Source organism: Xiphophorus hellerii, chromosome 2, assembly GCF_003331165.1.
Source record: "Xiphophorus hellerii strain 12219 chromosome 2, Xiphophorus_hellerii-4.1, whole genome shotgun sequence".
NCBI classification, from domain to species: domain Eukaryota; kingdom Metazoa; phylum Chordata; class Actinopteri; order Cyprinodontiformes; family Poeciliidae; genus Xiphophorus; species Xiphophorus hellerii.
In genome coordinates this window covers 19,324,886-19,337,145 of record NC_045673.1, presented here as the reverse complement: position 1 = coordinate 19,337,145, position 12,260 = coordinate 19,324,886, and the positions used below count along the sequence as shown (strand labels likewise).

The window sequence follows — 12,260 nt, the reverse complement described above, 5'->3', positions numbered from 1 at the left end:
AAACCCTGACCTGTAAACAGTGAGGTACTGGAGTGAAATTAAATGGAAAACTGTGAAAAGTTGTAGAAAACCTTCTGCAACCTTCTGCAGACCTTTGGACAGTCTGGCAGCTTGGGGAGCAATTTATGAAGAAAGTTAAGGTTCTTTAAAATTATTCCTCAATAAATTTAGTCATAATAAGAACCTTTCAATGAAAATTGGTACTGCACCTGAAATATGAGAACTAGTCAAAGTCCAAAGAATATTTTTGAAAGACACTAAGAAACTAAGAAACATTGGTAATTTTATTGTGCAGTTGATCATATGTCTTTCTGCACTAATAAAACTAACTGGAAGGTAGTATGGTGTTGGCGGTGTCATGTTGAGGGATGTTTTTTTTTCTTTAGTAGTGTAACAAACAGGCAAACACCTTCCTGCTGAAATTAACATTTTATTGGCCAAAATTAAGGGTCAATGTCCAAAGAAACTGTTTTAAAATGATTTTCCGAAACCTACAGAGCAACTGATCAAGACCACTGTAACAGATCACAGAAAACTTGTCACCTTGAGGGACAAAGTAGTAATTAATTTAAGCACTGGCTTTACTTTCTCCATACCTAAATCTAAACAGGTCTAAAGCATGCAGTCTGTCTGCACAAATACAGAAAATATAAGTCGTGGTATTATTGTTTAAAGTGCCTCTAAAAGTTTCCAAATTAACTCGTCCAAAGCTGCTGTCAGCAGCCTTCTTTGAGCTTTATCCTATCAGTTTGGTCGTCAGCCGAGCAGAACAGACCCTGTTTTTATCTGCCGCCCTCCTCCTCTTTCCCCTCTTCGTCCTCCTCCTCCAGCTCAGCTGAACAGAGTTTGGGCGCTGCACTCTTTTCTTTTGTTGTTGAACGCAGCCCTTACAGTCCGCTCCCTCCCTCCCTCTCTTTCCTTTTTTTTCCACCCATCCTCCCATCGCTCACTCACTCACTCCGTTTCATCCAGGGTGACGCCAGTCCCTCTCACCCCGCCCCGTTCAACTCAGTCCGCTGCGTTCATTTCATTCCTGCTCCCATTCCGCGCATATTTCGCATCCTTGGAGAGACGCTGCGCATTTTACGCACTCAGCGCGCCCCGATCCTTCATCAAGGCGAAGCCGAGGGCGGACTCCGGAGTTGGCCGAGCGCTTCCCGGTTCCGCGGCGGCTCCGATCCGTTGGGAAAGTGTGGGAATTAAAGGAGAAAAGCGGCGTTTGGATCGAGGTAAGTTCCCGAGGAGGAGTCCCCCCACCCCCTCCACTTCATCCCCTCCACCACCTCCTCCTCTTCAGCCTGCGCGTCTCAAATCCCCCGGACGTTTAGCGTGTTTCTTTAAAAATAAACAAATAAATAATAATAAAAAAATAGAGTAGTTTGAGCCAAATGGGTAGAAACATCTCAACATGTGGATGTTAAACAAGTCTAACAAGCTGATTATTCCTGAACCGCGTAGAGCTTCACAGCGGCTGTCGCTTCCACTCCAGTTTTCTTATTTCCCCTTTTCCCTTTTCGACACCGAGACCCCCTCCCCAAAAATCTCGCTCTTTTGACACTTTCTTTTTCCCTCTTCTGGTACGTTTCATACGGTAGAGCTGAGCCTACGGGTGTCCGTAAATGGAGCAGCGTGTTGGAGAAGAGAAGCTTTCCGCTCGCAGAGCTGGGAGGCAGCTTAACAAAGCTGGGAGTGAATGGGGGACTTGTTGCATCGGCGGGGTTTTCTCTCTCCCTACACAGCCAGGCAGGCAGGCAGGCAGGCCCCAGTCAGGGAAACAGGCCACAGGCTGATAACAGCTAGTGTTTACCCAGTGGACACAGCACATCATCTGCTTCAGGAAAACACCAACATACAGGCTTTTGAAATCAGAGAGGGAAAGAAACCCCTCAGATTTTTGGAGTTAAAACACATTTTTTTTTTTTTTTTTTTGTTCATGCTGACACAGCTTCACTCTGCTGTGTAACATGTTGCTGATCCATATTCGTGTCTTGTTTTCCTTTCTGTCATTATCAGCGTTGGTGGAGACTTTTCTCAGAACATCTTTTAAACCCCCTTCACTCTTGTGTTTTAAATATTGATTAAAGGGCTGCTCTCGGCCCCTTTTATAGCCTGAGATCTGTGGCAGCGCAGGCCAAACCACAATGTAATTATTGGAGGAAAATTACAGCCCTTAAGGATGAAACAGGGCAGATGCACTTCTTCTGGAACAGTAAGCCGTTTGTCAGATGTTTGGGAGGTGTGTGTGGAATATATATATATATAAAAAAGGAAGAAAAGTCAGAGAAGAAGAGTTGGTGCCTGTTTGTTGATTGTTTTGTTTTTTGTGGTGTTTAGATGAGTGTTAACTTAGTGATAACGAGGAGGTGTACGCTGAGAAAACAGACTGAATCCATGGAATTTGTCTGTTGTTTTGAAATGCTGAAAAAAGTGCAGACTTATTGAACTGCAATATTTAATTGTAAAAAAAAAAAAAAAGATCATGATTTTCTGCAGATACTGATTTAAAAAAATATTTATGATGTGATCTGAGTTTTATGCTGGATAAGTTCTGATATGCAATAGGAAAACATCAAACTGTGCAGAGCACCAATCGATGCCGATTTCCAGACTTCTTTGAGGTCAGACTTGCCAATTTCGAACTGTTCCAATTTTCTTTATCTTCTATGATTTAGAAATGAGAAAAAAAGTTTTCAAGTACCTCGATTGAGATAGTAGTTTTCAACCCGACAGTAATTAAGGGATCTACAGGACTGGAATACATACTCACATTATCTGAACTATTTTTCCTTGATTGGCTTTTATATTGATCAGTGATACCAGGTCAAACACTGGAAAGTCACTTTATTTTATACTTTTGCCTTAAAATGCATTCAAGCTAAGAACTGCTGCTATTTTCTGGTCAGTAAAAGCATCATTCCTGAGCCCGTCCACTTCGTTTGAGTACAACAATAATCGGTTAAACTTCATTAACATTTGTTTTTGTACATATTGGAGATAATCTTGATTGCTTCAGTTTCTGTTGGACTCAGAGCTTCTACTTTGATCAAAAAACCTGCAACATGTTTTAATTTTTATTAAGTGAGCTGCTCCTGAAACTTTTCGAATGAACTCTGGACCTTCAGAATGTCATACCTATGTTGTAGCATGGTGGTGGTATGTCATGCTCCGTGATGCTTTTCCATCACAGCATGGAAGTTTAGAAGTAAATGTTTTTGAGCTGAACTCAGAAATCTGTACTGATCGGGAAAAGTCTGATTGGTTTGCCTATAGAGTTCGGGCTTTGTTTGCTTGGTTTGATTTTAACGTTATTATGATGTGTGTATGGGAGAAATGTACAAGTGTAAGTTGAGAGAAGTGATTCATGTGGCAAAATATTTTTTATTTCAGTTAAAAATATCGAATTGATCAGTTTTTAAACTGCAATATTTTTGTTCTAGGAAGACAAAAATAGGGCTTATTTGCAACAATGAATACTCAAATTATCCAGAGATGGACATATAACAATTTTTCTGTCAGATAGTAAATTCCAGTTTTCTGGAATCAGAGAGTTGCCTATTCTGATTCCGCATGTAATCCATTAAGGATGATAAGATAAGGATTATGAAAAGGAAAAGGAAAAAGCCTCCACTGGATTCCTTGACAGAAGCAATATTTTTGAGTCATACAGAAACTGAAGAAATTAAAATATAATTTTGGCTACAGATTTTTTTTCTGTTCAAAATTAAAACGGATATCTTTAGAGAGTATTGTGTGCATTTAGTTCCTAGACTGTTTTTTTTTTTGGTGGTGGTGGTGGTGGGGGGGTGTTTGGTTTTTTAAATTGAGACGCACCAGTCCATCAACCTGACATTGGAATTTGCCAGGTGATGATAGGTGATGGACTGGTCACATACTTTAAAAAAAATGATGATTTTTCTTCTAATTTACTAAATGCAACAACTGTAATCTCCCATAAAGTCAGTTAAATTCAGTTAATAAATGCACCAACCAACAGCATGTGTCACATTTAAAAAAAAACACCAGACAAAGGTTTAAAACATATGCTTTGAATAAGTGAAGTAATTCATTATTATCTCCATCAAGAAACCTTTGACACATATTTCTAAATCTGTTCAAGTTTTTGACTCTTCTTGCTTGGTGGCATATCTTTAAAAAATCATACTGACAGGTTTTGTTTCTTTTCTTTTTTTTGTCAATAAATGAAAAGCTGTAACTATCCTGAAAGTGTAACAGAGAAAGCAGAGGGCGTTTGTGTGTCTGTCATTGTGTTTAAGCTTGCTTTGTCAGTCACTCTGGGCAAACAGTCTCCACTTTCCTCCCCCCTCAGTGCCTCTCCTTCTCCTCTCCAGTTCGTTGACATCTGTTTTGAGAGCTCCATGCACCTGTAGAGATCGAGGAAGTGTGTGTGTGTGTGTGTGGGGGGGGGGGGGGGGGGGGGGGGGGGGGGGGGGCATGTGTATGTGTATGTTGAAGAGAGAGGGAGGGAGGTGCAAAATGCAAATCCGTGGATTTGTTCTGGGTCCGAGCAACGCAGACCGACTGACTAACGACCATTTGGTGTGTGTGTGGTGTGTGTGCGGTGTGTGTGCGCGTGTACGGGTGTGTGTTTGCCTCTTGCCGTCCAGGCCCCTATTGTTGCAGCAGCAGCAACAGGCGTTGCTGGCTGAGGACGCACCATATGTTCTCTGTGTGCTTTAGCCACAAACCGCTCACGTTTATGTGTGTGTTCATCTCTTCCACCAATGCTGCTGCAATATGGTGGAGTTTGGAGCCGACGGGCAGCTCGCAGCCTCCTTCCTCCTCCTCCTTGTTGTCTCATCTGTCGTCTCATTTCTCGGCACAAAATCCGGCACACAGATTTTTTTCTCTTATGGGCCGGGATTAAGGAGGGAAATCTTCCCGGCACGAAATGAAGTCTTGTGACGTTGCGCTTTGTTTTAATTCTGATGATCTTTTGAATTTTCTAAGCAGAATGTTTTGAGGGCAGTGCGTCTAGTCAATGGGATGAATCAACAGGTGATACTCTAAATCCCGTCGGCAGCCAATTGAAGATTTTCCCTTTTTGTCCTTGCTTTACCCTCTGCCCTTAAAGCGCTCCTCAGATTTTAACACCCGGCAGGACACACCAGGATAAATTTATTCAGGCGTATCAAAAAACTGAAAGCAGGGTGTTAAGGTGGGGCGAGAGTCTGAGTTCCAGTGTAATGAAATTTGGGGAGCGGAGACGGTTTATTAGAACAACAATGCTGAGTGTTTAGTGGCGAAGCAGTTAGGTGGGGTAAGGGAGGTTGAAGCAGGGGAGGGGGCAGGCTTTGTTTAGAGGACTGGGGGAACAATGGGCATCCTCCTGGGTGGGGTGTGGGAGTGTGTGGGGATGAGTGGGGAGGGGGGTGCTGCTGGTTTCTGGCTGCAGGAGGCCAGTAGATCCAGTGCTGGCTTGTCTGACCAGCTGGACGCCCTCCTCACTTTCATGTTCATAGTAATGCTGAGCAGGTTCAGGCCCCGAGGTATACAAAAGTTTTAAAGAGTTTGGGTTTAAGACTATTCTCTCTATTTGTTTAAGTGTTTTTAATAAACGACAACAGAAAGTACCGGAGTGGTCACACTTTTCTGTGGTCGTATGTGTCGGCACAGCACCTCCCCCACCTGTTGCTGCAGACTGCCAGCTGGCTGAAAGACGGCTCCAACACGGATTTGAAGGGGCAGTATTACTACACAAAACTATATAATATTCTGTATTATGAAAACTATACTGCTAATTGTAACATGTGCTTAATCTATAATATTTCTAGGTAGGTATTAAAAAAGTTACAAAAACCAAAGCCATAGCAAAAACGTTTAGCTCTACCATTCTTCCTGTTAAAATCCCTTGTAATCAAATGCCATAAACCTCCTGGAGTTTTCCTCCCACACCTGTTGCTGCACACTGCTGCTCTGCTGGCTAAAAGAAGGCCCCTGCACTTGTCCCTCGCTTAGAATACAAATTAAAGGCTCTTCCTTATTGAATAGCCCGATGAATTAACTGGTTAATGATAGCTTGTTCCTTTTTGTGCTGCTCTCTAAAGAAAATTATGGCAAAGATTATGCTGACCAAGGGAAGCACTTGGGAAACTACTACTGAACTGAGTAGTTTTTATTCTTTTTTTTTTGGTTAAGTCTTAATATCAAGATTTTTACTTTTGAAATCAAAACCAATTAAATCACATAAGGATTTTTTTGTAGTCTCTATTGTGGTTCAACAATAGGAATACCTTTTTTCAGTTTTTAATAAAACAAATAATTACATTTTATTATTTAATTTTTCTCATAATTACCATAACACCATAAAACGGGGTGAATATTTTTACTTTCTATGTGGCCTTACTGGACATAATGGCCAGAATCTAATGCAGACACCTTCAAAAATGTGTCTTCATTGGTTCTGCTGATCAGTTTTATGACATAGTTTCTCAGTCAGAAGAAGTAATAGACTTTTTTTCTAAAATTAGGTAGCTTTTATCTTTTAAAGGTTTTTAGTTGCATAGTTTTGAGAGATTAATAGTCTCTAGTGTGTTGTCCAGCGTGAGACAAAAAGGTTGCAGTGCATCAGAAAAGTGTGCTTCAGTGTCTCACCTCCGGGTTGTAAATGTGGTCATTTGTCCTGGTCTGTGTGGGTCCATAGAGAGGTCAGCTCTGTGCAGGCAAACATTTCAACAGGAAAAAAAAAAAAAGGTAAACTACAGCTGTGATGAGAAGAAGGAAAACATACACAAAGCAGTATTGTGGGAGGAGATTTACCGTTAACCACAACAGACCTCTGAACCAGCAAATTCCTCCAATTTTAAAGGATCCTTTTGATTAATTCACTTATTCCACATATATATATCTCTTGATAATAATGTTTTTTCTTTATCTGCTGCTGGTGATGTTTGTCATTGCAAATGAACAGTAAAATACGACTCACAATACTCGCAACTAAAACTTCAGATTATATTACTATGAGTAAGTACACATATTTACTGTCAGATTTTCATGTATCTTCAGTGTTTATATTTATTTGTATGACTAATGTGACGCTAAAAATGATAAAAATCAAATGTTCAGATAGTTTAACCTTTTTTAAAAATAATAATGACCGAAAAAGGAGACGGAGGATGGGACAATATCCCATCCTTTCTGCCTTTCAGCTAAGTGAATGGATCCAACCCCCAACCTCACCACCACCTTACTCCATAGGAAGCCTGAATCAACCCTGGTGTTTCCTGAGCACAGCAGGAAGTGAACAGGAAGCCTTGATTCAGACTAATTCTTGTGTACTTTCCCGGTTGGAGGAATTGACATGATAAACATGGTGCCGAGAGGGACAACAGCTTCACTCCGCTCTCCGATACTCTCACAGCAGACCAAGTCTTCCCTGCTGCCGCCTGCTCACCGCCTCTGCTTTTGTGCAGTCGGGCACCGATTGCTCTCTGTTGGTTAACTTGATGCACGGTGGACATTTTGGCATCTTTGTCTTTTCCTGGAATCGCTTCCTTGCAAACCGTCTTCTGTTGATACCATTAGCGTTAGCAGCTGAGGATTGGGACAGGAAATTAAACAAAAAAAAAAAAGAAATGTGATCCTCCATTAGAGGCAGCGGGACTGTTTAAGTTTTAAGAGGAAGTAACATGTTTAATCGTTCTTCATAAATAAAAAAGAGCTCTTAGCAATTGAATGTGCTTTTCTGGTCTTGCTGATGGAGCTAAAGCTCTGAGCTTATCAGTTTCTAAACTGGAGCTCTGGTGACTTTTCTTTTTTTTTATTTAAAAGCACAAACACACTACAGTTAAATGATTGTTTATAATTAAACATGGTCCTCCAAGTCTTGGAACTAGTTGTAGAAATAAGTTGGAAATGGTAGCTTTCCTCCAGGATGGCAATAGAGCGGATGGATCTTGAGACATTTCCTTCTTTTTTAAATTGACAAAGAACAAAAAGAAGAATAAGAAAAGTTATTTCATGATTGGGGAATAAAACGTACTGGAGAGAGAAGGAGCAACACGAAGAAATGAAACATAAATGATGAAGGAAGATGCAACAGATCACTTTTTAGCAGATAACGTGAAAAACAGACTTTGATGCTGCTTAATACAATGAGTCAGGTGCTAAATCAGCTGTGGTTGGAAACTATTAAAGAATCCACTTCTCTTGCAAACAGATGCTATTGATGTTTTTCAACAGAAAATATTTTAGTCTATCAAATTAGTGATGAGGATTCTGCCCGAATTATGGAAGCTTATTATGAAATCCTGGAGATTTGCTCTTATATCTATAAGAAATCTTTTCTTTCCTTTTCTGTTTGGAGGGCTGAGATTAGTGAACTTAATGAGGTTCTGTTGCCCAGTCAGTAACATTTCAAGATCAAGTGGCCACTTTGACTTTCCATGTTTATTTTTAAAACTGACAATTAACACAACCAGATTAAATCAACTCATTTAGCTCAGCCTTTAGATGGTATGAAATAATCAATTCTTTCTTCTGCTTGTTGTTATTAAGCTTCGTCAGGTTGGTTTTTGTTGTTTCAGGTTTTCCCTTTTTACTGTGAAAGTCCTGGGCAGAAAATTAATTCCAGTGGTTGGTTTTTGCTAGTATCAGCTAAATCAAATTCTTAAATTTTATTTTTATTTTCACTAAATTAAAGAAGCAATTTTGATATTTTGTAAGAAATGTAGCCATTATATTGTGTGTCCTCCTGTTTGCAGAAAGACAGTGCGCAGCAACAGGAGGAGCAGAGAAAACTTGAGTCACTCTGACACATTCTCAGATTTTTCATGATTAAAATGACTTTTCTGTTTTAACCCAAGTGCATCGTGGAAACATCCCAGATGTAGATGCACCAGTGCTGTCTCAGCTCGTCTGAGAATTATATCACTTACATATAACTCATCTAAATGAAATGAAATGACATCAGACATGTGCCACTGATGTCATTTCAAAAACATAATTTAATGAAATCGGTCATTTGTATACAGACTGGAAGATCTTTTTACAGAGGTATGCATTTTTAGCACAGCAAAAATAATTTAGATTATAAAACAATCAGTTTGTGCATCAACGTGTCTTTCTTTTAATCTTTCAGATTTTTATTAAACTGTAATCAAAGTGGAGTGAAAAACATGATGTTTGTCCTTGTGTTTACAAACATTTTGATGCATTTAATTTACAGGAAAAAAACCAAAAACTTTTCAGTATTTGACTCATCGATCCCCATTTAGAGCAGTTTGATGGATAACTGACTAACTTGGATCACTGACCGATTGGTTATGGAGGCATAATCTGCTTGGTTGTCTGTTCAGAGATGTGGTGGCGTGTGGAAAGGATGGTATTAATATTAGAATTAAAATTCATTCAGTGCTGTTGTATACTCCGCCGCTCTCCTGCATGGTTACAGGCTGAACAAGTCTCCGCACTCCCTGCCTCCTAACCTGCGTCCATCTAAATAAAGCAACACCCAAGTTTTAATGGACCACAGATGGAAAATACAGTTCAGGGGGCTAATTCACTTTGCACTCGTGTTTGTGTGTTTTGAGGAGAGTAGGAGCGAGTGGAGCCCGCGCGAGCTGCAGAGGATGTAATTGTGGTGAGAGATGGGGGAGATGGAGGTCACTGTACTCTTTTCAAGCTCGTGCAGCCGCACAATGCTTCTTTGCAAGGTGTTGGATAAGACTCATCCATGGACGCACGCACATGCAGCACGTGTGTTCAGCCGTGGCACAATGCTCCCGTGTTCACACTTATTAAATGGTGTTGGTATTGCTGCAACCTCCCCAGGCTTCTTGCTTTTTTTTTCTTCTTTTTTTTTTCTCTGACTCGTGTAGGATTTCATTCCGTGTGGGCGTGTGTGTGTGATGGTGCACATGTGACAACAACCATCCCTTTCCACCAGGAAGAAACTGGATAATGGCTTAGCCTTACTCAGCAAAAAAAAAAAAAAAAAAAAATCAAAAACTGTCTGGAGAAGAATGACAGACCGTGGATAGAGGAGCTGCCGGCAAAAACCTTTTACCATCACTTTTCCACGAGGAAATAAGCACTTCACTGTATCAGTGTGCAATCTGTGACGAATTACTAAGTGTGTGCATAAATGGTAATGCCTCTGAGAAGAGATGGTAAAATAATGAGAGACACATGCTGTGAATTACAGCCTCTTCACCACTCATAAAGCGACTCTCACCATCTATCTCAAGTGTGTATTAGCGCCTAAAAAGAATAAAATTAAGCTTTACTGGTTACTTCGCTGCAAAGCTTTGGCGGGAGCACCATTGAATATTTTACCTTTATCTTCTTGTGTTTCTTTTTAATACACAGAGGTTCGAACTAATCATCTCTAGACTCTAAAAGACTTATTTTTCTCTCCGTATTGTCTGAGATGAATTGATTCGAGATGAATTCAGTAAAACTAGGTCCATGTGACGATGGAATATGAATACAGGGATGTGCGTCAATGCCGAAACAAACAAAAAAAAAAGTGTTGAGGTGAGTTGTGTCAATATTTAGATGCAGAGATCTAATACTTTTGCAGTGTTTCTGCTGGTAGTCCAGTTCAACTTTTATTAAAGGAACAACCAGTTTTTTTCTTTTTTGACAGTAATTCATACCTTTCCTGTTTTAGGTTAGCTAGGGTTATCAAAATGATTTCAGTTTGCACATTACTCACAGAGAAATTAGGTCTTTACCAACCTGGACTAAAAGGCCAGTCAGTGAAGAAAAAGCCATTGCCCCAAAAGCAATATGAAAACACATTGCATTTAATAAATGCACACAAAAACAGTAGGAAGCCTGAAAGCGTGAGAATATCACCCCTACTGTTAAGTATGAAGCAGCAGCATCATGTCTTGTGTTTCTGGTGGAGGGAATGATGCACTGCCCAGAGTGTTAAAGTGGCAAATGGGTGTTCAAAACAGACAATGACCCTAAACATGCTGTCAGATTACTTAAAAAGTGCCTGAGGGAAAGCAAAGCTAGTTACACCAGTTCTGGGACTGAAATGCACCAAGCTACTATGCAAAGATTTTGAAGGGTGACCCAACAATATTTGACTCAACCATACAGTTTACAAGGAAATACATGTCAACTTATGAACAATGAGACCTTACAAAAAGGCTTAAAAAACTCTACGTTTATTTTGACATTTAGCAAGCAAAATCAACTTTGCTAATTCCTGTTGAACTAAAACAGGAAAAGTGAGGGGATAAAAGGTTAGGAGTGTTTTAATGCAGTATATCTAAATATCTGATTTCAGCGGTTTATGTATTGAAAAGTAGCTTTCCACCTTCAGAACCTACAGGAAACACTATTCAATATTAGTGTGATGATAATTTGAAGATGTCCTTGAAACATTTCAGTCAGTTTGTACAGCTTTCTGAAAAGGCAATTTTTCTTTCCTGCTTTCTGACCTCTGCATACATTTCCCACCCTGTGCTGTCATGTGTGAGTGGATCATAAGTGGATATCTCACAGAGGAGAGAATCTGGCTGAAAACTACTGACTGAGCTGCGCTCAAAGCACATGCAGAGGCAGGCATGGACACGTGTCCTCAGCAGAACTCGTGTTGTTGGCCCTTTGACCCCTGTGCAGAAAGGCATTGACTCTAATGGATGTGATGCGCAGCAATACAAGGGAGGTTGCTGGCTGTTTTCCTCAGAGGCTCTAATGTCAGCTGATATTTGATGATAATCAGATCAAAGAAAACAAGTCATTTGAGATGCTGTGGGTTATCAGTGTTGGAAGCAAGGATTGCTCTACAAGTCAGAAGTGTAAAAGGACTACAGTACTTAAAAGTTCCCCAGTTGAACTTAATCCATCATTTGCCATGCTTCTTTCCAATCTTTGGGGTGTTTCTTATTAGGGGTGGATTATTTAAGCTTAAAATGTTATTGTGTTTTGCAGTGTTTGTAGCTATAAAGATAAAACTTACTATATATTAATTAAGCACTTAATTAGGCGTATTTGGCAATGCAGTCGCTGACTGTACACACTAAGACGCAAATATGGCTCTAAAAATAATAATACTTACACATTATCTCCAGGGACATGAAGATGTGCCAGTTGCTAAAGAGTGCACAATAATCTCATCAATCCATATTTTCAAATATTAGTGACTAATAATGCTTTTATTGAACTAATACTTAAAAAAAAAAAGTTCAAATAGCAAATTTGACATTACTGTTACTGTTTACTTTTGCAGTTTGCTAACATCATTCAGAGTTTGTCATAATCACTATAACATTAATTTTTTTATT

At 39.9% G+C, this 12,260-nt stretch overlaps 1 protein-coding gene across 1 annotated transcript in view; it reads left to right on the top strand.

Moving 5' to 3' along the window:
• The first annotated feature begins 421 nt into the window (after window positions 1-421).
• LOC116736629 (transcriptional enhancer factor TEF-1-like) overlaps window positions 422-12,260 on the top strand; it is a 49,055-nt gene continuing 37,216 nt past the window's right edge. Inside the window, exon 1 of the mRNA XM_032589220.1 lies at window positions 422-1,229. The gene's annotated coding sequence lies outside the window, so the exon portion shown is untranslated. The remainder of the gene's footprint in view (window positions 1,230-12,260) is intronic.